The 24,270-nt window shown below is 39.7% G+C and overlaps 1 pseudogene; it reads left to right on the forward strand.

The window, feature by feature from the left end:
• Positions 1-23,977, forward strand: part of LOC147636621 (uncharacterized) — a 63,839-nt pseudogene extending 39,862 nt beyond the window's left edge.
• Positions 23,978-24,270: the final 293 nt, after the last annotated feature.

Consider the following 24,270-nt stretch of genomic DNA (forward strand, 5'->3'; position numbering starts at 1 on the left):
AGCCAATTACTTGATGATTTGTTGAACTCAAATGGACAACCAACAGCCATCTTAGACAGCCTGCCCAAAGGTCTTCTAACTTAGATTAATGTGATAGATTTATGCATCCCCTTTCAAGATAACAACAAAACTTATGCATCTGGCTCATCCACTATTGCAAGAGGAGATGGTAAAAGCATTTTGGAATACCTTTGGAGCATGAAAAAGGGAAACACATTAACAAATATTTTGTTGAATGTCAAAGAGATTATCAAGGCCGTGGAGATTCCTAGGCAATATAATGGTGATATTGCATTTAAGTTCCCAGCAACCATGGGAACATGCTCAGGAATGGACTCCATGGGAACATGCTCAGGAATGGACTCCATGGAGCATAAGTATGATCCCCACTGGTGGTCAAAGATGCAAACCTCTAACACTTCCTTCTCTAGAGTATGTCGAGAAGTCATTGCCTAGGTAGTTTGAAGTGTGTGAATGAACTTTTCCTGCGTTTAAAGAACCACAGGGTGTCAAATACATCACATTTTACTGGAAGCATGCTAAAGTCACCAACCGCTGGAGAGGAGTGTAGCAATGCATCTAGAAGGCTCCTTTGACATTACTTCTCAGTGCCAATGATGTGTATTGCTACATGAAATTGCTACATCTATCATGTGTTACCCTCCGACGAGATGATGAGTAGATTAATGATACACATCAGTTTCCATCAACACAATGTATAGTCAGGCACATCAAAGGCACTAACTGATAGGACAAGACAAATGGTGTCTAGGGTGCTAGGGGTAGATCACAATGCTGGGGCAAGGAAGGTACAAATGTGTGTGGCAGAAATCGTAATGGCAGCACTAGTGCAAGAAGGTGGTTTCCCACATTTCATTGGGAAACAAGAGTTCATCAACATTGCAAAGGAGATGGGACCACTAGTGGAAACAGCTATAGACTAATATGATTGGGGAATTATGTTTGTGTAAAATATTTATTAAAATCTAGATAAGTAAATTATGATATTTGAACAATTTGATTTTTAGGTTTTGGAGGTCAGGGCAAGGGCTTGCAAAGGAGAGCTTTAGCTTGGATACACTTCTGAAGCTGAAGCAAGAGTGCACTTATTACGGCTTCTTCCACGGAAGCAGGTTTCTGGGTCAAGGTTCCTCAGGTGAGAAGTGATATGCTTTTAATATATCCACCATGTGACCCACTTTGGGGTTGGATTTGGTGAATCGAATGCAACGGACCGGCTCTGGCAACCTACGACATGCATGGATACAGTTGGACCAGACCCGATGAACATCAGATTGGGTTACCATGGCTTGTCATGTGTATGATCCAAGGTAGCATATTACCAATGTAGAGTATTTAGATAGTTGGATTTGGTCAATTGTGTTACCTCTTAAATGACTAGAGTTTTCACGCAACATGCAGGATCTTCTAACGATTGTGACATGTGAAATGAAAGAGGAGGATATGGAGGCCCACCAATGTCTATTCATGGAAAAATTTGATGTGCATGTGAAAGCCAAACCATGTTGTACATGTCCAGATTTTGTAGATAGAGAATCCAAGAAGAAGCCGTATCTTGCATGCAAGCACTTGTACTTCATTTATTTACGTGTGTTAGGCTTAAGCCACTCCAACCTTGAGCTTTACAATGCCTTGTCTCGTAATAGAACCTACCCTAATTTAGACAATTGAATGCATGGATAATCAGTTAACCTATAGTATTTTGGGACCTATGTAACCTTTGTGGAAGTAACCTCATTGTAGAGAGTTCAATTGTGCAATGTCTTTCTCCTCCCTCCCTCCCTCTTCCCCCTCTCGCTATGGGTTGTTCATTTTCAAGAAGGTCCGATCTTGTAGAATGTTGTCATGTATTTGATGAATGGTATTCACATTATGAGCATTCATCGATTTTAAGTCCTGCACAACAAGAGGAGAGAAGACAGAGGGTGAAGGGGCTCCAATACTCGCTCTTTCCCAAACAAGTTCAAAAGATGACTTTATTATTGTGGTGTAGAAATTCGAGGAAAGATGCCTTTATTATTAACATTAAAAAACACAGATATTGTTTTTTATTTTGTTTGTTGAAAAAGTAGAGTGCATCTCTCCCACTACTATAAATATAGAGGTAAGCTCCAAAGCACTTTGTTATACACCATTGCCACCAAGCCAACGTTAGTAGAGTACACCACCCCTCCTTCATTTTGTTTTGTGATGGCCTCATCAAATATTAGCATTGAAGTTGTTGCTACGCATATCCAAAGGGAGGCCACCAATGTGGAGGTCAAGAAGAAGACCATAGATGGTGCACAAGCATGGAAAGGTCTCACATCCTTACCACTTCCTAGAAATAATGATGTTATTTCTCAAGTTAAGGCCAAAGTGGTGGCGAACACCGTCCACTTACTGTGTGCCTACACCATGGAGGACAAGCGAGGCCCATAGTAGTAAAGATAATGGTTTTCACATTTCCGTATTTGGAAGTTGTACACGTGAATGAACTTGGTTTTATTTTCAGTTTAAAGCAATGACCTTGATGTAGAGGATGTAATGTTGTCATGTTTTTCTATTTTCACTCCCTCCGGCTCTCTATCACCCTCTCCCTGCCAAACCTGGGGGATTCACTCACAATAAAGGGGTATGTCACTTGCATGCATGAACCTCAAGAAAACCCCCTATACATGATGCCCATAAGATGGTAATGCCTCCCTATTTAAGATTATAAAGATACCTTTAAAAATGACTATGTCACCCCCCCTTCCTTATATCTAGATTTTTTCTCTAACATTTCATTGCTAAAAGTATTGCTAGAATGCTACCAAAACATTGCAAGAGTTTTATACAACTATATTCATCACAAAAGTACTTATGACATATCCTTAATGTTGCTATATCTCTCCCCATCCACCTCGGGGCCCCCTCCCCCCCTAACTTAAATTTAAGATTTAGTATTCACCTAAATACATGGCCTTACCGCCGCTACCTTTTAAGCTTATGCCTCATTTCAAAAAACCCCCCTCTTGTACACTCACGTGATATCATAAGTTTTCTAAGAGTGAATCCCTTGGGCTCTCAAATAATTATGTCATATTGCTCTCTTCAACTGTCTTTGCCCCTCTCTCTCTTCATAGAGGGGGGAGGGTATCTTTTGGGAGTCCACTCGCCCAATTCCCAAAAAAGCGCTTACTAGAAAATGCTTGCCAAAAAAAGCCCCCCGCTTGGACAATATCAAGTGGACATGTTTGAGCACACATGCCACGTCTTCAAGTGCTCGGTTTTATATTGATCTCTAAGAATGAGCTACAAGGTGCTATAATGCTTCTCTAACCTACTCACTACTAAAGTTTTTTCATCAGTTGTACTAGTAACCTTCCTTCCATGCTCTCATTTTCACATAGGGAAACATAATCATAGGCATGTGGCCTCCTTGGACCAGTACTAGGCTAATAACCTTCCATCCATGGTCTCATTTGCACATGGGGAAATATAATCACATGCATGTTGCCTTCTTGGATCACCATTGAGGTATCCTCTTACTTGGCTCCAACCTCCTGCATGGCTCTTTGCTAGGAGCTTAGCTAGCAACCTTGATTTTCTACACTCCAAGATTCCCTCCATGTGCATTCACATATGATGTCATCACACATAAGCACATTCAAACCTAGCAGCTTTGCAAAGTGTATAATGTAAATCTAGCGTAACTCATGTATTTTTCCACTTTGACAATAGCATGTGGTGCCGTACTACAAGCAATAAGGGACCACATAATCACAAATGGATTGGGTTTCCGAGTAATCAACAGTCCTTGAGGTCTAGAGAGCCACCAGATTTCTTATGGAGAAAGACCTCTTTCACCCTTTATGGCTTTTTTCTTCTTCTTTTTCCTGAAAAAAGAGGCTTCTATTAAGTATGAAAAAATATACAAGAGGGAGATTTCAAACCAAACAAGGGGGAAATCTCAACCAATCCACTACATGTGCTACCAAGAAGGCCCCATATGAGTGGGAGTGAAAAAAATGTTATAATTCTCACTCTCTCATAAATTAGCCACACTTTCTCTCCATACTCCTCGAAGATCCCTAGGTGCCCATGAGTGTGTGGATGATATCACTCCAAATCTTGCAAATGCACTGTGACTCATAAACCTGCAAATGAGGGTGTGGATATCACTCCAAATATTGCAATTGCAGTGTGACTCGTAAGCCAAATCTCCCTTAATGGCCTCAATGCATCTAACCTTCCAAATGTGCTAAATTACTAGTAATGATTTCCCATATGACGTTCAACCTCTATGTTTAGGGAAGGTATTATGACTTCGGCGGCATGTCCTTAAGACAGCACCGACAATAAACTCTCTGATTGATCATAATGACCAGATCCTTGACATTCTTGTCATACCTGAGTTGTGGGCCGATGGTGTTAGCCAAATGATAGCACCAAAAGAAATTATCCTTTCTCATCCTTCTAGGGAGAGATTCTATCACAATCCAAAGCGTGAAGCAATGGTAGATTATCTCTAAAGCTCTTTCACATCTCAAGCATGTTGGGCTAACATTGATGACCAATCTCCACTAGTTGTTGGCAAGGCCATCAAGTAGAAAGAGAAAGATAAAGGAGGATATCTCTATCCTCTTGTAAGAATGCCACAATATCCTCCAAAAAGTCCTCTGAATGTCACGTGTGATACCATAAGCCTCCCAATGAGGTCTAAGAGTAGGGACTCTCTAAATGTGTCTTAGGACAAGATGTGTGATATTCCACACAATATAACTAAAGAAAGGCATGATTTTAATCAAGTTGGTAGAATCCCTCCACACTCACTCACTGGGGTCCCATTGCAAATACATGATTAGGGAATCTTGCCATACAACCAAAGGCTCTGAACAAGGTGAAATGAGCTATACAAAGACATCAAGAGCTACATAAAACGGGACTGTATGGGATTTGCAAGTTTCCAAATAGACCTCAGTTAGAATTATCAGAGGACCGAGTGTACCATTGTACACATTGGATACTATTAAAAATGCTGAGAGACAAAAAGAGGATGAGAGTGAATGGGAATATGAAACCAAAATGGGATTTGAAGCTGAAACAAAAACTGAAATATCCATTGTTCCTCTTGAAGATTCTATCATGGTATGGTTAGATTTCCCTGCTGTGCGGGCAATGATGTTAACGGCACATGCACGTTGATTAGCCCTCAAGCTAGTCATAACATCCTAACAATAGGAAACACTTAAGATAGTCTACTAAGTCTTAGCTTGGAGAAAATTCCCTACTCGTCGACACCTTGACCATGTAAAGATTCAAGGATACGATTTGTAGGTAAGACCTAGTCCTATCCCACCAGGGGGAGCGTGGTCTTCTAAAAGTGTAATTACCCGTAGGGTAATTGATCATAATTTGGGCAACTACTAATCTTGATTCCTAGAGAGACAATGCTTTTTTCCTCATCCATGCAAGGCACAGCCACTCACTGCCTAGTCTCCTAGAATAGGGTTGCTCGTGAATCTATTTATCTAGCATAGGGCTTTCACTTAATCTGTTGGAAAGCTACCCGATTAATCGGGTCCACCTGTTCATAGGATGGTGCCGTTGGGGCATTCCATCCTCCCACTTTCCACCCTACTCACGCATCAATTTGTTTTCTAATTAATTCTACCACACTGTTTGATATAAATAAACATGTTCCTTAATTAAGACAATTTTAACACAAGGTTTGTTAAAACAGCCTTTTTCCACAATACAATAGGATGGTGCCATTGGGGCATTCCATCCTCCCACTTTCCACCCTACTCACGTGTCAATTTATTTTCTAATTAATTCTACCACACTGTTTGTTTGACATAAATAAATATGCTCCTTAATTAAGACCCTTTTCACACAAGGTTTGTTAAAACAGCCTTTTTCCACAATACAATAATGCCAAAGACAAGAATTATAAAAAAAGTTTATACATGAATCGATTCCATACAAGCCAAACCGGCTCTCTTATTCTTTTCCTTTATACCGTCGATGATCTAGAATTTGACCTTCTAGCCTCCTCTACATGTTGGGCAAAACCCTACGGGACTATACACCTCATCGTCGGTCGCCCCGGCAAGGACTCAAGCCAGCCTGTCGCCCCCCCCCAGGCTCCGTCGCTCGATCCTCCTGCTCCCTCATAGGGATGTTTACACACTAGGGTGGGCTAATTCACCGCACTAGCCTAGGCCCTCAGAACTAGGCAGCATCACAATTACTTGCCTCAATTAGCGAACCTCATTCTCCTAATGGTATGAGGGATACCATGGGTGGACTCTGGGCCTTACTAAAAACATCTCCATTGTCCAGCTACACAAACACAAGAACAAGGCAGCATCAAGGCAAGGAGAAGTTGTACCTGTACCTTAATCTAACCAAGATAACAATCCATTTACTCAACTAAACCATAGGACTAAAATCCATGTTACCTTCTTAAGAAAACAATCCTTTTCACAAAGATTTTAGCATTTCAACTTGAGATTGCGAGATAAGACATTCTTTATTAAGGCATATGCTGCTGTTTAAAAGAATACAAACTTTAACTAGTAAATCAATCAAATAGATCACTATTAACAATTAATAGAGAAGTCGGGGCCATACCTCAACCCCTAAGAATGATATATAATTGAAAAACAAAAAATATATATACCTTATAGAAATTTGTCTTTGCTCGTAATAATAAGAGTTTCAAAACTTAATATATGAGAATAGAGAGTCTTCTAATACCCTCGCTTACAATTGAAATCATAATAAGAGTTTCAAAATTTGATATATGAGAATAGAGAGTCTTCTAATACCCTCACTTACAATTGAAATCATCAGATCATCCCCAAGCTTTATCTCCTCTTACTTGTACTCTGACTTTTCTCTCTTTCGAAGGTCTATGGAAAAATAGCCTTCTCAGTAGGGCTAGGCATACTATTCTTTCTTTAAAATAAAAGCTATGGAGTTTTGGTCTCTTCCTCTGAAAGACCATAGCAATCTAACCTTCTCTTCTAAGAGATTAGATAAGAATGAAGGGATATGTACATCTCAAGCTCTAGGATTACCTTGAGGTTACTTGCTGCCTTCTTACAGTTATTCTTGTGTAGAGACCCTAATAGAATCAGCAAATTGTTTCAACCATAATTATCTGACAAAAACTCAAAATATGGTGGTATAACCAGTCAAAAGAACCGAAAGCATCTGGTCTACAAGCTAGCACGGGTAGAATAGGCAAAAATGTCTATATATAGCCACAAACACGCCATCTTTAGAAACACATTGCTTTTTCACATTTTTAGTATACATAGACTGTAAATATGTAAAAGTACTCTAAATACGACCTCCTATCACCTAAATTAGAATTTCTATTTTTGGAGATACTTATCTCTTAATAGAACTAGTCCATTTTGAGCCGACTCGCTCACAGGGGAACCACTGAGTCCGATTTGAACATAGAAGTTCGGGTGGGAACCAACCCATGTGCATGCACCTCACACGTGCATCGCTCATGCACACATCACAATAACCATTTTGAGCTTCTTGGTGAGCTCGGGCAGGGCAACCCTTATACCATGGTGGGTGATTACAAAAAAATCCTCGTTTTGAGCACACAGGCTCGGGCAAGGTTGTCCCCATAAGCTGGCTAAAAATAAAAAAACATTTGAGTTCCTATTTGTGTGTGTGAATATGTTTCAATGCTTCTTCATAGTTTTCAACTAATGAAGGTGTGTGTGAATCCTCCCTTAAATTTAATAAGGGTCAAGCCCAATAAGAAAATCAATTTGTTACATTTTGTTTTGTTGCACATGCTGATTCAAATGCATCTCTAGCTATGCTAATTTAAATACATCTCTGGCTGTCATTTGCATAACAAATGGCATGCAGCTTTTTTGAATGCACCTACCATTTGTTGCTGCTTCTTCTGGCCCACTTAGTCTTAATCGCATGGTCCTACACTCCCTTGCAGGCCATTGTGGACCCACATGACTGCATCTCAAAGTCTTGTTCTTCTTCCCCAAACTGCCTACACTGCGCCATAGCTAAACTTCATTCGTGGCTGTGATCTTCCATGTCAAGAAGCTTCTCTACTGCTCTCGGGTCCTATTCTTGTTTCCTACTGGTTCAGTCACTTCTACTTTCATGCGGCACTCTGTGCTCTTCTCGTATGCACTTTTCTTCCTTGAATAGTTTGCTCGGCTGCTCTCCATTCACTGCATTAGAAGTTTGCCTCTCTGCTGTGCTCGCTTTTTCTCTACGCTTTGTTCCAATGAGTCCATGTCCAGCTGGCAGCAAAACTGTCGATTTTGTTCTATGTGACCTGTTTTCAACTCCTGCTTTAGCATTTTCTCAACTTTGTTCATGGAGCTGGCCGCCTGGCCTCTTTGCATGCACCTTACATGAACAAGCATGCACCTTACATGAACAAGCATGCACCTTACATTCTTGCCAAATTGCAAGGTACCAAGGGATTCACATCCCAAAATAGCAACCCTTCTCAAAAAATTTATGAGGCAAAACTCACAAAACCAACCTTCTTGAGGCATAATCAGCAGCATATCTTCTCTTGGCAACTTCTCCTTGATGTTTGATGAAGACTCCATAGTCTTCATAATGCTGAAATCTTGATTTGCAACTTCCATGATGATGAGCAGGTTTCCCATGTTGCAAAAATCCCATTTACAACTCTTGGGTAGCTTCTATGCAACCTCCTTGTTGCAAATCTCCTCTCAAACTTGAGAATGGCAGCTCCAAATCTCTCAAATCCTCACAAATGCAAATCTAAATGATAATATGAGTGTGCATATTTTTTCTTTCATATAACTGAAAATAATGCTTAATCAAAGAACTCATAACCAAGAAAAACTATACGTAAATATTCACCAATGACCAAGAGCCCACCCAAGCTCTGATACCATATTAACAATCCAAAAATGGGATTGATAATGGTGGTGAAAGATATAGATTAAAGAACATAATTAAGGTGGATTAATTCACACTAAGAACTCCATAAGAGAGAGAGAGAGAGAGAGAGATTACACACTCAACACTCAATTCTATTACACTATATCTCAAGTGAACCATACAATTATATAGGCTTTCTAGCCTTATCCCACTTTACACCATCATCCATGTGGCAACTCCTTTTCCACTCTTTTGGTCAACACTCACACACCATACAATATTACATGTGGCATTCTTATCTTGCCACAATATCTTTCACCTCTAGGGTTCTTTCCCACATACACACAACACCACGATTACATCTCTCAACAGGGAAGAGCTCAAGGGAGGAGTTTGAGTGTTCTGCCATGGAGTGGAGGATATGAGACAAGAAGTGCAAGCTCAAGAAAAAGATTTGCAAGAGTTTTTCTAGGGAGAGATCAAAGAGTGAAGAAAATGAATTGGTGGACCCCTATTTATAGGTTTGCAGAAAGGACACGATTGGCAAAGGTTGCTATACGGGTGTGGCATCTCTAGGGTATGAACATATGCTTCTATTTGGTATGGCCATGGCAAAGTTTGGTACAGGCATAGCATTGGGTTGGTATGACCATGGTAAAATTTGGTACGGTCATAGATGGGATATTGAATGGTATGATTGTGGCTTTTGGTTGGTACGATCATGGTAGTTGAGATGAAGAATGGTACAACTATGGCTTGGAGTTGGTATGGTCGTGGGCAAATGGAATATTGAATGGTACGGTCGTGGTGGCAGTTGAGATGTAGAATGGTATGGCCATGGCTTGGAGTTGGTACGGTTGTGGTTGAAGTTGGTATATGGCCATGGTAGTGTTTTTTTGTTTTGTTTTGTTTTTTTTTATGTGGACACCCTACAAAAAGGTTTTGTACCCGTGGTCTATGCAGCCAGCACCCCATTGTAGGTTTTGTATTGACTTCGTGCCCAGTTCACCAAATGGAGAAGATAGTTCCAATTGGGTGATGGCGAGGTTGGTATGAGCCGCCAGTTCATCCATTCTGTGTTGGGCCCACATTTGCAATGGCTTTCACCATTGTCTTTCATTGCCCCACCTTGAGCACATTCACAATAGAATTAAGAAATAATTCTATACAAGAATAACGGGAGTTTATAAAAATACCCTTCTTCCAATAATCCAATTTTGAGTATATATCATTTTATTGATTTATCTACATATAAATATCTTAAAATATTCTTTCCACCAATTTAATCTTCAACATTAGTATAACCTAATTTCCTATGTGAAATTATGGTGAAAACTCTTCTTTCAACATCAAAATGAATTTAGACCTTTTTCTACTTAAATACAATGAAAATTTCTCTTTTTAAATAAATACAAATATCCATATTTTGGAATATTTCAAAAATCCCTCTTTTAACATTTAAATGTTTGAATCTCAAATGTCATGGGAATTCCTCTTTTTACTTCTAAATTCTTATGCATAAAAATAAATTTATCAAAATTTTCTCTTTTCTCTTAATTAAATAATTATGCATAAATACTAAAAAAGTATTTTTTAGAATATGATAAAAATCATTCTTTTTTTTCCCTTAAATTCTCTAAACCTAGAATATGGTAGGGATTCCTCTTTTAGTATTATGCATAAAATAAGATATATATTTTTTTCCTAAAAAATTTACCATAGCTTCGCTGCTATTACTGATAATTTTCAATTTTCTAATTGAATGAAAACTTGTAATGAAAATATGATAGAAACTCTTCTTTTAAACTTAAAATTAAACTATGTATACTTGTCATAATTATAAATGATTATTCTCCTTGATTAAACTAAATTAAATATTTCTCATTTCCAAAATTGTTGGTATAATCCTCTTCCCATTTAGAATGAGTTAAACTAATTTTTTGTAGTCAATAATTAATCTAAAAAGAATTAACCATCATTTTTACTAATTTAAAATCATGAAAATATCAATTCTCATTCTCTAGTTCATCAAGCCTAGAGTTTAGATTGAAACAAAAGATTACCATTGAAAAACATCCTTTTACTAAGGATCTAGCCACCATAAAGATGATTAATCTTATCAAGAGAGAGATTTTCTTAAAGAAAACATTATAATTAAGCAAAAAGATTAACATAATTCTATTAGACATTATGAATCTTTGGAAAGCTTGATTTGAAGAGAGAATCGTTACTTTTAAAGCTTCTCAAGCTTTAAAGGGGTTGAGAAGAAGAAAGTCATTGAGATAATTGAAAAAAAACCATAAAAATTAGGATTACCTCTAAAATTGGCTTGATTCTTTACTTTGAAGTGAAGCCCCCAAGTAATCCTTTGGCCACCAAGAGGAGAAGAGCAATCAAGAGTTGTTGGAGGAGAGAGAAGCTCCAAGCTCCCAAGAGAAGAGGCAAATTAAGGGATAATAGAAATATACTAATTTTTAGGGTAATACTGGCATGGTATAGCTCAAAGATGAAAATACAAAGGAATGAGGGTCTATTTATAGGTGAGGTGATGAAAAACAGGTAGAGGGAGAGGAGACACACACACAAGAGAAAACCCTAATGTATTAGTCAAACCCTAACCATAGAGGGAAGCCATGTCCCATCTCACACTACTTGTGTTGTGTCCACATACAGCTAACCCTAATCCAAAAGCTACAACACACTACTTGTGTTGTGTCCACATATAGCTAACCCTAGCTACTATCCACATATAGCTAACCCTAGCTACTGTCCACACACTATGACTAGCTAGACACGGTCATTTATGTCTCACACATGTTACTACCTAACATGCTAGCACATAGTGCAACTAGCACAAGCTCACATCGAGCTTGAATTTCAACAGCCCCTCTCAAGCTCATGATGTACTGCCATAGATGAAGATGTAGATGAGCTTGGGCTATCAAAGCTCTCAACACTCCCCCTTAAGCTCATCCCATGTACTCCTTCCCAACATAGTACGGAAGTACTCAAACTTCTCCCTGCTAAGTGGCTTTGTAAAGATGTTGGCCACCTGCTCTTCAGTCTTCACATACTGTAAATCCATTGTACCATCATCCAACACTTTCTCTGTGAGGTCTCGCCCGCTGCCCGCTTCGGGGCTCCTGCCCGACGGGCAGAAGCGGCGTCGGCCTTGTTGAAATATACAAGTGAATAGGGTGTGTGCGGGAACAAGCCCTTGTTAGAGGCTGTAAAAGAGAATGTGTAAATGTGAAAGAACCTGTGAAAAGGTGAGAAGAATCTACTGGGAGAGAATAAAGGGTAGCATGAGAAGATTTAGGAAGTGTGGAGATATTCTGGGAGATATTCTGGGAAAAGTGAAGAGGTGGAGAGAATCAAGCAAAAGAGGTGGAGATATTCTGGGAGAGGTGGAGTGAATCAAGGAGAAATCAGTGGGATTAGATGCTTGGATGTAAACTCTATAAATTGAGGCATTGCCCTAATGAAAATTTGCTGGTTTTTGATTATTCATGCCTACATTAAGCTATTTGCTAATTACTTTGTTAATGATATTGATTCTAGTGTTTGATCCACCATAGCTCATCACATTGCTCTAATTTCAACATTGTATCAGAGCCATGCCTAGAATCCATAATTTTGTGAGCCCGTCATCTTGCTAATTATTTTGCTAATTAGGATTAGTAGAAAATTATAATTTTTCCTCTTTTTTTCAACTCACCTCTGTACCCCTAGCCAATGGAGGAGTTCATTCTCCTTGCACAGTTAAAATTAGCCCTATTGCTTTTAACCATAGCTAGCCATAAGCCTTGTGCTCCAGCCAGTCGAAACGATGTAGCAAACCGCCGATGCGTTTGGGAGAAATCGCGATTCTCTCAGGCACCTTTTTTTTACAGAAGCAAATCAAAGATCTTCACTTCATCAAATCAAATCAACCTAATTCCTCTTAGCCCCGGGGGTTTTCAAGCATGTTCTACAAGCTGGTGAAGATAGAATTCAATTTCATCAAGTCTACAGTGAGATCCAAGCTCTTCATCAAATCTGCAGGTGACTTTGGTAAAACAGAGATTAAGCTTTCAATATTTGGTCAAATCTTGTGTTTATTGGCTTCATCCTCTACTAGACTCATTTCTATTGATGGATTTGAAAGCATTTGAGCTCATTTGAAGTCTAAGGCACCAGATCTGGACTCCCCACATACTCTATTTTTTGCACACAAAATAGTAGATTAATTTGCTAATCAATGATTAATCAATACTAATCACTATATTTTGGTACAATTGAGGGTTCAAATTAACCATTAGGTATCTAATACAGATCCCTATAACTTCAGATTGCAATTCGGAGTTGGTTTGATACTCCAACCATCCTGTACAAATTGGTTACCCTTGATTTAATGTAATTTTTGGTGATTTTATGTTGATAAATTTGTTGTAATCATCTCATAAACACCAGATTGAGTTGTAAAAGGGTAGACACTGCCCTTGAATCTTGAAATTGGATCAAGAGATAAGACCCTCTTCACATCACCATGAGTACAGCACAAGAAATAGCCAAATTTAATGGGGAGCAATTTTACACATGGCAGACAAGAACCATGTATTTGCTCATGAGGAAAAATCTGTGGGGTTTAGTTGAGGGAAGAGGTGAATGCCCAGAGACAAGAGGAAAAAATGAGTGGAAGAGCAGGAATGAAAAAGCATTGGGACTTATTGCACTCAATTTAAATGATGAAATCATTCATCACATCACAGGGATACAATGGGCAAAAGATGCATGGGATGAACTCAATAAATTATTTGGCACACAAGCAAAAAATTCAAAGATAAATCTGTTAATGCAATTCTACAAATTAGATATGAAGGAAAGTGAACCTTTAATCACACACTTGAACAAATATAAAAGCATTAAGCAACAGCTGGCAGGCAACTCTATTGGCAAAAAGGTAGAAGATGATGAGGCACTAGCTGTACTTCTGAAGAGTGTGGACAAAGCAGAATATGAAAACATTGTAGCAACACTAAAGAATGTACCTGAATTGAAGCTACACGAGATAGAAGCAGCTCTTCTAGAGCAAGAGAGTAGAGGCAAAGAGAAGAAATGGCTTGACTCAACAGCAGGAGAAGAAAAAGCATTCTTCACCCGAAGAGGATTCTCTCAAGGACGAGTATGAGGAAGAGGCAGAGTAGGAGGAAGGACCTTCACTTGCCACAAATGTGGAAAGCCAGAACACATGGCAAGAGACTGCTATAGCAAACCCAGTGGAGAAGGAACGACATCGGCAAACTTCATGGAGGCTCCAAAGGAAGTGGAGTCGGATCGTCTTTTCTGAGAGAGAGAGAGAGAGAGACCCCACAACCCAATGTAACCTACCCCAACAAAGTAAAACCACCTCTGAGCCACCGATGATGTAGGCCACGTGGTAGATGTATGTGTGAGCACTTTAGTCAAGGTCGCGGGTACTTATAGTGGCCTTGGACACATAGAGAGAGAGTGTCAAGGACTATGGAGTTTAGGGACTTGAGGCACGGTCGCGGGCTATCAAGTAAGAGGGAAACTTGCTATAGGGTCCAGGTGTGCTAGAGAGTATTCACTTGAGGGGAGGTGTTGAAATATACAAGTGAATAGGGTGTGTGCGGGAACAAGCCCTTGGTTAGAGGCTGTAAAAGAGAATGTGTAAATGTGAAAGAACCTGTTAAAAGGTGAGAAGAATCTACTGGGAGAGAATAAAGGGTAGCATGAGAAGATTTAGGAAGTGTGGAGATATTCTGGGAGATATTTTGGGAAAAGTGAAGAGGTGGAGAGAATCAAGCAAAAGAGATGGAGATATTCTGGGAGAGGTGGAGTGAATCAAGGAGAAATCAGTGGGATTAGAAGCTTGGATGTAGACTCTATAAATTGAGGCATTGCCCTAATGAGAATTTGCTGGTTTTTTATTATCCATGCCTACATTAAGCTATTTGTCACTAATTACATCTTAATTATTTACTAATTACTCACTAATTACATCTTAATTATTTGATAATTACTCATATCACTTTGTTAATGATGTTGATTCTAGTGTTTGATCCACCATAGCTCATCACATTGCTTTAATTTCAACAGGCCTCCCGCGCGGGGCGGGGGTCCTGCACACTCGGGGCCTTGCCCGCCTCTGCAGATGTCCGAGACGAGAGGCTAGCCCGGGGTTGGTCCCTCCGAGATCGGGCCCGGAAGACTCCCCTCTCTCAGAAGGCACAGGCGATTCCTCCAAGAAGCTTGAAAAATATTTTAACTAGGAGATTACTCTAACGAGTCGTCTTGACTAAATTAAACTGATCTGACCAAACCTAAAGTCACATGGTCAGATCAAGAAGATACTTACACTTGGTCCACAAAATCACCGCTTTTTTTCATCTTCGAGGCACAGCCGATGATCCCCTCCCACAGAACAAGGTCTTCTCAGGATTTAAACTGATTAACGTAACTAATTGTATCTAGTTATTTCTCAGGAATCCTCTGGCCCATGGGTTAGCCAACCACCCGACCCACTGAATTGGTGGGATCCCCTCCCACTGAACAAGGTCTTCTCAGGATTTAAACTGATTAACGTAACTAATTGTATCTAGTTATTTCTCAGGAATCCTCTGGCCCATGGGTTAGCCAACCACCCGACCATTGAATTAGTGGGATTCCTTTATAAAGATTTGATTGGGTTTTTCCCCGGGTATCGAGGAAAAGAGTTCCCAGGCCCTCTAGCCGTGTGACGATTCATGCAAAAATCAAATAGGCATACCACGTACACACCCAATATGAAATTACCATTTATAACAGATTCGACTGGCTTTAAGACAATCCTTGAATAAAATCATAATATTTCCGAGTCATCATTTTCCAAAATTCCAAGTCCATTGTATTACAAAAATGCATCCTCTGAACTCTCCGTTGAAGACCAACTGGCCAACCAACGAGATCCAGTACCAAATTTTTGTTCCCAAAAACCCTTCCTTTTTGTCCATCAGATATCTTCCTCGACGTACGCCTGGGTGTCCTAGCAACCGCAAGCTCGTGCATCGCCCGGTCAGAACCCTCTAGGATCCTCCTTAGGTGTCCTAGCACTTCACTCTGCTTCGTCGGTCCTCACCCATCGTACCGGAAGAGCACCATTTTAATCGTATCGAGGCTGGTCAAGACCTCGACAGCTTTGTCGCGGGCGACGTCCCTTGACGACTCCCCGCCAGCTGTTCCAACAAACCTCCTCTTAGAAAAACATAAGCCAAATGCTTCCTCTAGCATTCTGGCATAAAACAGTCCTTTGAATGAAAAACAGAGTTTCCAATGCAAGTGAGATTCCAGTTTAAGATCGGTTCCAAATACCCTTTTTCCAATAATTCACAGTTTCATAATGAGGATTCTTGATCTCTCATGAAAGTAATCTACCCGTCATTTTATCCATTTATCCAACTAGATTCTTGGTGAGATTGGTCAGGAAAAAACTAGATTAGTTCTGGTAGTCTATTCTTTGGATTTAGTAACTGGAATTGGTCACGAAGTTTTTGTCTGATTCAGTTTGAGAGAAGGACAATTAGGTTTACTGTCTGACCTTACGTAGTCTAACTAAATTCATTCAGTTTAGTTCACCAGGTTTCCTTTCAACTAAACATCTAGTTTTTGGGTAAATATCCATTTAGTGATTTCACCAATTCAAATATCCAAGATATTCCTTTTCTCCCACATAAATTCTCAACCTTAATTAATTAGGTAGAATTATGATGAAAATTCATCTTTTGACATTAGAATTTAATTCAAATCCATCTTTTCTCAAACATCATGGAAATTAATCTTTTAATTAAAATATCAATACCTAATTTTTTTGAATAAACTTGAAATCCTTCTTTTTCTCATTTCAATGAGTGCAATCCAATTATCATGGGAATTCTCTTTTCCATAAATTAAATCTATTCCTTTGCACTAGGAATTATACTTTCCTTATTTAAATATTTTAATTTCAATATGGTGGAAATTCCTCTTTCATTCATAAAAATTTATCTATACAAAAAGATTAATTTAACTAAAATCTTTCATAAAATATACATTATTTTAGCATTCCATTTTTTTTCTCTAAATCATTGGAATACATGGATTTCCAATGTCATGGGGATTACTCTTTTAACATAAAAATAAATTACTAGAAATTTCTCTTTTTCCTAATTTACTAATTATGCATAAACATAAAAATCAATTTCTCCATGATTACAATCATTAAATTAATCTAGGATAATGATTTCTAGAATATGGCAGGAAGACCTCTTTTCATATTATGAATGAAAATGTTTTATGTGTTTATTTTATGGAAATTTTGCCATAGCTCTGCTATTACTGATATTTCTCAATTTAATTGAAAGAATAAAGTTTAATATTATTGATATGATTAGAATGACCACTAATTGGATCATTATCCAATTATGGATTGATTCATAATTTCTCTATGAAATAAATATCATAAAAGCATTAAAAAGCCATTATTTTGGCCTCCAATCAGACAAGCATAGAAATTACTTTTGGATTAGAGAAATGCTTCATGAGAAGCTTCATTTGGATTGAGAATAGGTCATAGGAATGACCTTTGTTTGGGGGGAGAGAGAGAAATGCTTAAAAACCATTAAAATTAAGCATAAATGAAAATTTATGTGTTTCTTTATTACAATTCATAAAAGAACTTCAATAGTAATCAAAAGCCATTCAAATTAAAGCTTCTCAAGCTTGAGAGGGGTTGAGAAGAGAAGCATTTGGAGTTTTAATAAGAAAAAGACAATAATCCACACTTATTAAGAGACTAAGGTTATGTAAAAGGGGAGGAGAAGGGTGTGTGTGTGAAGGGACTTAAGGTCCACTAGCTCAAGCTTGAGAGGGGTTGAGAAGAGAAGCATTTGGAGTTTTAATAAGAAAAAGACAATAATCCACACTTATTAAGAGACTAAGGGTATGTAAAAGGGGAGGAGAAGGGTGTGTGTGTGAAGGGACTTAAGGTCTACTAGCGCATCTATTTAAAGGTGAAGCTAGGAGGCATTTCTCCACACAATGATCTAGCATGAGCACCACGAAATTCTATCATGGTATCTAGAGCTTGGCAAGAGTAGGTCACCTTTGTGGTGTAGAATAGGTCAATTTTCTTATCGTTTCCTTTGTGGAGCTGAACCTCCTGGCAGTGGAGGCCTTCCAGCATCTCGTGGAGGCAATATCTCAACATGTTTTCATCAGGAAAAATGTAGAGGATAGCCGAGCGCACACATTCGTAGTACGACCAATCGACGAAGAGCCTCCTTCGCTACCGCGACATTACCGCCTGAGTGAGCTAACGCACATTTCCCTGTGCAGCTGATGCCGTACGCAGATTCATCGGCTATACAGGCGATTATAAGCTGTCAAGGTTTAGGGCTTTTGAAGCCCAAGGTCTGAAGAAGCTACAACTCAATTTTTACTCCTAATGGTGACTTGACGCCCTTGCTACAGTGAAAAAACCAGGGCTGCTCCCTTCAAAGCCATTGAAGCTCACCATTAAAGCTTCAAAATTAAGTTATTTCTTGCTCAATAAAAAATACCTCCTAGCTTCACCTTTAAATAGATGAGCTAGTGGACCTTAAGTCCCTTCACACACACACTCTTCTCCTCCCCTTTTACATAACCTTAGTCTCTTAATAACACTTTACCTTCTAATTTACTTGATTCCAATTTTGTAGAGGTTTTTAGAGAATAATAGAAATTAAGCTTAGTTTAGAGTAATATCGGCATAGTTTAGTTCACAGATTATAATACAAAGGAAATGAGGGTCTATTTATAGGAGAGGGAGGCCACTAACTGAGTCCAATTCAGTTCTAGAATTTTCCAGCTTCAGTTTGGCTGAATTTGGACAAGTTTTAGACCAGTTTGGCTCCCTTTTTTATTTGGTTTGATCTAGGAGAGAGGAGAGATAAAAATATTCTATTATTTTTGAGTTTTAAACTCATCCAAGCATGTGAAGTAGGCGCCTCCTTGAAGGTCTCCCTTTTCCTTACACATGTGTCAAAAATGAATGATTACTCCAAAATATCTCATTTTTTATTAATACTTCATAATTTTTAACTAATAAACCTAGTACTTGGTCAACTCTTCATCTTATGTGGACATTTACTCATTTTTGGATATTTTCTTTTATTCTTTGGATTTATCTTGTCCCAATACTTGGATTAATCTTATTGGTCCATAGGAACCTTAATTAGACCATAATCAAAAAAATTTCAAAAATCTGGACCCTTAGGCTAAGGTCTTCTGAATCAATTTTAATTAATTCCAATTGCACCTTGGAAAATTTATTTTGATTTTTTGTTTCACGAATTTTTTTTTTTGATATTTGTAGAATTTATTTATCCAAAAATATCCCAATTTTGATTTACCACTCTCTAGAAATTTTTATCTCACTGGCGCAAAACAAGGGAAAATGATATTTTTTTGTATTCAGAAACATAGAATGATTACAAGGGATTGAAGTAGAGGCTTATTTGATATTCAAGCTGAGGAGGAATCATATATTCTCTTCCACTTGAAAAATGCGAGATGTCCTCATCTCACAAAGTGGGGGTAATCCTTCGCCAACTCTTTTTCTTTCTCCCAGGTGGCGTCTTCTAGAGGGAAGAACTTCCACTTTACTAAGAATTCTCTAAGGACTCTGCTCCTGTGAATCTTCTCCCGAACGTCAAGGATTTCCACAGGTTGGAGTACCATCTGGCCTTGAGTTAGAGAGATCAATTGCTCATCATCAAGTACGTGATTCGGGCTAGGTACATACTTCTTAAGCTTCTCGGAACCAGTTTTCAATACACCTTTGTTGTTATGAACTTTGGTCAATAGCTAGTTTCCTACGATTATATCCTAGGAGGACCCTTCATGCGATAGAAACCAAAATGATCCATGATTGGGATACGGATTACATGTATATTCGAAAAAAGAATCGAACGCTAAAGGTGAACCTACACACTTAGAAGACCTACCCAATGAGTGGGCGACCCTTTGGAGAAAATTCAGTGACTACTTCTAGATCTACAATAGTACACTTGTGCCAGACATATAACAAGGCATTGGAAGATAAAAGAGATAGTATGGAATTTGCACCTCTCCCAGAGCCGAAAGACTCTGAGGATTGGATGCACATTCTTGCCACCATGGATATACTTCCAAAACAAACTGCGACCAGATTTTCCCAACGGACGAGATGTGGATGTATGAATGTGGATGTGAAAATGGATATATGGATGTAGATGTGAATGTGGATGTATGAATGTGGATGTGGATGTGGATGTGAAAATGGATGTATGGATGTAGATGTGAATGTGGATGTACGAATGTGGATGTGTATGTAGAAGAATGAATGCAAAAATGTATTTGAATGGATATGAAGTCGATATGAGCGAATGGATGAGATGAGATATGTGAATCAGAATGTGAATGAATAAATAAGATGTGAACGAATGAGATGTAATGAGAAATCGATGTGATGAGACGTAATGTAAATTAAGAAAGATAGGAATGGATGTTATGTGAAGTGAATGAATCTAATGTGATGGGATGGAAAATGATGTATCTGGTCAAGAATGGATACACATATGAATTGGAATTGGGTTAAATAATATGGATTGATGTGGAACAATCTGGAAAGACATGAGTTCATTATAGAAACTGTATTTATGACCTGTTTGTAAATGACTGTTTTATGTCAAGAATGCTAGGGAAGCATTTTGACCGTCTTGTGATTAAGGTCGTGGAGACCTAACTGATAAAGTTGCAACTGCTGTGACGAAGAGTTAATGGAGGACGTCTCATGTAGCAAGGTCGACCGAGGTCTTGACCAGCCTCAGTACGGTGGATGAGGGACCAAGGAAGAGGCCTATGAGTGAAGCGCTAGGTGACCTGCGAAGGATCCTAGAGGGTGCTGACCATACGGTGCTCGGGCTCTAGGTCACCGAAGATACCCACACGTGCGTCGTGGAAGATATTGGAACAAGGAGTAAGAGTTGTTTTCTGAAACCGAGTATGGATCTAGTTGTTGACCTTGCTGGTCCTCAACAGATGAGTCCATAGCTCTCTTATATGGATCTATGGCTGATCTTGGTGATCTTCAACGAGGATTCCATCTTAATTTTTATAAGTGATTATCTGTCGGGTACTATGAGCTAGGAACTATAGAGCCTACGATTGCTTGGATTTTTGCGGGGTTAGGAGAAATCCCATCTTTAGACACTATGAATCCCAAGTATTCCACCTAGTCAACTGAGAAAGAACACTTGCTCTTTTTTGCAAAGAGCTGGTGCTTCCTTAGGATTTCTAGGACCTTGCGGCGCAGATGATCTTCATGAGATCTGCAGCATTCTTCGAGTATACCAAGATGTCATCAAAGAAGACAAGAACAAAATCATCCAAGTATTCTCTGAGAATATCCTGCATGAGACAGTTAAACGTCGCTGGGGCACCAGTCAATCCAAATGGCATGACTGTGAACTCATAATGCCCATAGCGAGTATTGAATGCTGTCTTCAAGATGTCTTGTTCCTTGATTCTGATCTGGTAGTACCTGGTTTGAGATCTATCTTTGTAAACATTTGGGTTCCACTTAATTGATCCAAAAGTTCATCAATCCTGGGGATAGGATACTTATTTTTAATTGTAACTCGTTTAATCCTCTGTAAATCAATATAGAGTCTCAACGTTCCATCTTTCTTCTTCTGAAAGAGAACGGGCACACCCCAAGGTGAAACACTGGGTTGGTCGAATACTTGCTCTAACAATTGTCTTAACTGCTCCTTAAGTTCTATGCATTTTGGGATTGGCATTTTGTAAGCACGTTGGGCTACTGGGGGTTAACTCGATCTCATGATCTACTTCGCAAGTCGGAGGCATCTCAGTCAGCTCTTCTGGGAACACATCGGCATAATCACTTAACCACTCTGGTTCTTTAGCCTTGCATTTTATGTCTACCAGATTCATCTTAACGACATAAATAGCTTGCCTCTTTTTGAGTCCCTTTAACAATTTAGAATCTTTGACTAATTTTGCAGCACTGGGGATCCGAAAATTCCAATTCCTTGAACTTTATTCTCATGAAGGTCAAGGAAAGAGATGGTTGCATTGTGACAGTGAATGTCAGCAGCCTCATTCTTATGGAGCCAATCCATTCCAAGGATTCCATCATAGATTCCCAAGGGTAGGACTCTAAAGAACTAGCAATCTATTACGTTCCCATCTAGATTAAACTGAATAGGGTCTGCTGCCTCAAGGTGTGTGAAAAGAATCTTTCCCACCGGCCAATTTCACTTGCATAGGTTTCCTTGATTTTTGATTTAGGACTAACTTACGCAGACGTCCTGGGAAAATAAAAGAATGATTACTACCTAAGTCAATCATCAAAAGCTTGAATTGCTTACCCTAGTACTCTACTGGAGTGTGGAGGACTGAGAATTGACGATTCTACTCCTAATGCTCAATGGTGGCATAGATCTATCCTTTTTCTTCCTCCACTTCCTCAGCTATAGTGACGGCTCTAGCTATTGTAGTCTGAGTTGGAACTCTCTCTCTTTGGTTTCCCCAATTCTGGGAGGGAGTTCTAAGACTACTTTGCATGGAGGCTGCAGGCTGAGCTGGCACTCTTCTGGGGTTGCCCTGATTTTGGCGCGCGGGGGACCCTGATTGGATTGATACGAAGGAGTCTGTCTCTAAACTCGAGGACCTTGTCTTCCTTGGCCCATAGAAGGAGTTGGGCAATACTTGAGCTGGTGCCCAAACCCTTGACAACCGAAACACCTGTTTTCACTTCGAAGCTCTTCCCTCTGCATTCTAGAAAGAGCGAGAGTTCCTGAAAAAGAGATTTGAGGAAAAGGTCTTCTTTCATTTCTGAAACTTCCTATCTCCTAATTTTGGTTGGGACCTTGGTGTCTCTTTGGAGGCGGAAGGTTGGAAGAACTTCCCAGTATTTGGAACCTCTTAAAGGATGAGGGAGCTGGCTTTGGAGGGACTTTAACAATAAAGGCTTTGGCAAAGTCCTTCGCCATGCTTACTACTTCAGCCATGGAAACTGGCTTGGCATTCTTGACCAGGGTATCCAAAGGTTCATTCATTCCTCGAATGAACCTGGCCATGAGTTGCTCTTCGTCTTGCGGTGGTGAGTACTTGAGGAGAAGAGCAAACTCCTGGTGATACTATTCAATAGTTTTTCTCCCCTGGATTAACTCTAAGAATTCATTCATCTTAGTTTCCCAAAGGGAATGAGAGAAAGGGATAGACAGAGCTGGAGACAGCCTAAGGGTGTATGTTGAAGGACGAAGAGAAATAGAGAGAGAAAGTACGTGTAGCGGGGTGACGGCGTGCTCCAAGCTGCTGGGGATGCATATATGCGCCTAGTCCACCAACTTCAGCGTCAACAGCATGGCGCCGCCTACTAACCAAAACAGCGTCGTAACCACGGCTCCAGAGCATGTCTACCCTCTTCAAGATTGCCTACTCAACCGTCGATGTGTGCGCCAACGCCGCCCGCATGTGCACCATGATGGCCCCCGCCGCCAGCAAGCTCTCCGAGGCACTCTTTCCCATAGAACCAGATCTTTTTCACATTATGCATAAAAATGAGCTATGTATTAATTTCTAAAAATTTTACCATAGCTTCGCTCCCCGTCTCCTTGCCTTTCGACGCCTCCACACTTCGCCAGGCGTCTGCCACCCTCAACTCCTCTATCAGGGGCATCCGGACTCGCCTCGATGGCCTAGCCCGCTCCGTTAATACCATCGCATGCATCTCCGCCGACGTCAACCAAGCCGTCGGCCCCCTCGAGCCCCTCCTTCGTGCTCTTTGCACCACTGTCGGGGCCACCTGGGCAGCCAGGAGGTCCATAACCTCGGTAGCCTTGCCATTGGCAATCTAATGCTTGTTGCCCGTAGTCTCATCAACCAGGCCGCCTTCCACATCGTTGACGCGGCCTCAGTCGAGCTCCTCTCAGAGGCCTCCACACTCATGGAACAAGAAATCGAGCTCATCACCTCAGCTAAATATTGCAAGTTTTTTTCTTTATAATTGATTTTATTATCAGCTTATATTGCTTGATTTACTCCAAGTGACAAAGAGTTAAGGACCTGCTGGGTAGCATTGGAGGACCTCTAACAGACACTATAGTGGGCGAGACCCACCTTCGGCACGTCGATTATTAACTGGTGTTTTTGTATTTGTGTGCATGTGTATTTTGTGTTCGTGTGTATTTTTTTTTGTGTATGTGTGTGTGCTCGGTGCATTGTGTGCATACACATGCATGTGTTTATGTTGGCATACATATAGATCTATTTATATATACATAATATATACATACCTAT

The sequence above is a fragment of the Cibotium barometz genome, chromosome 7 (assembly GCF_041138505.1).
Source record: "Cibotium barometz isolate CiBa-2024 chromosome 7, ASM4113850v1, whole genome shotgun sequence".
Classification (NCBI taxonomy): Eukaryota; Viridiplantae; Streptophyta; class Polypodiopsida; order Cyatheales; family Cibotiaceae; genus Cibotium; species Cibotium barometz.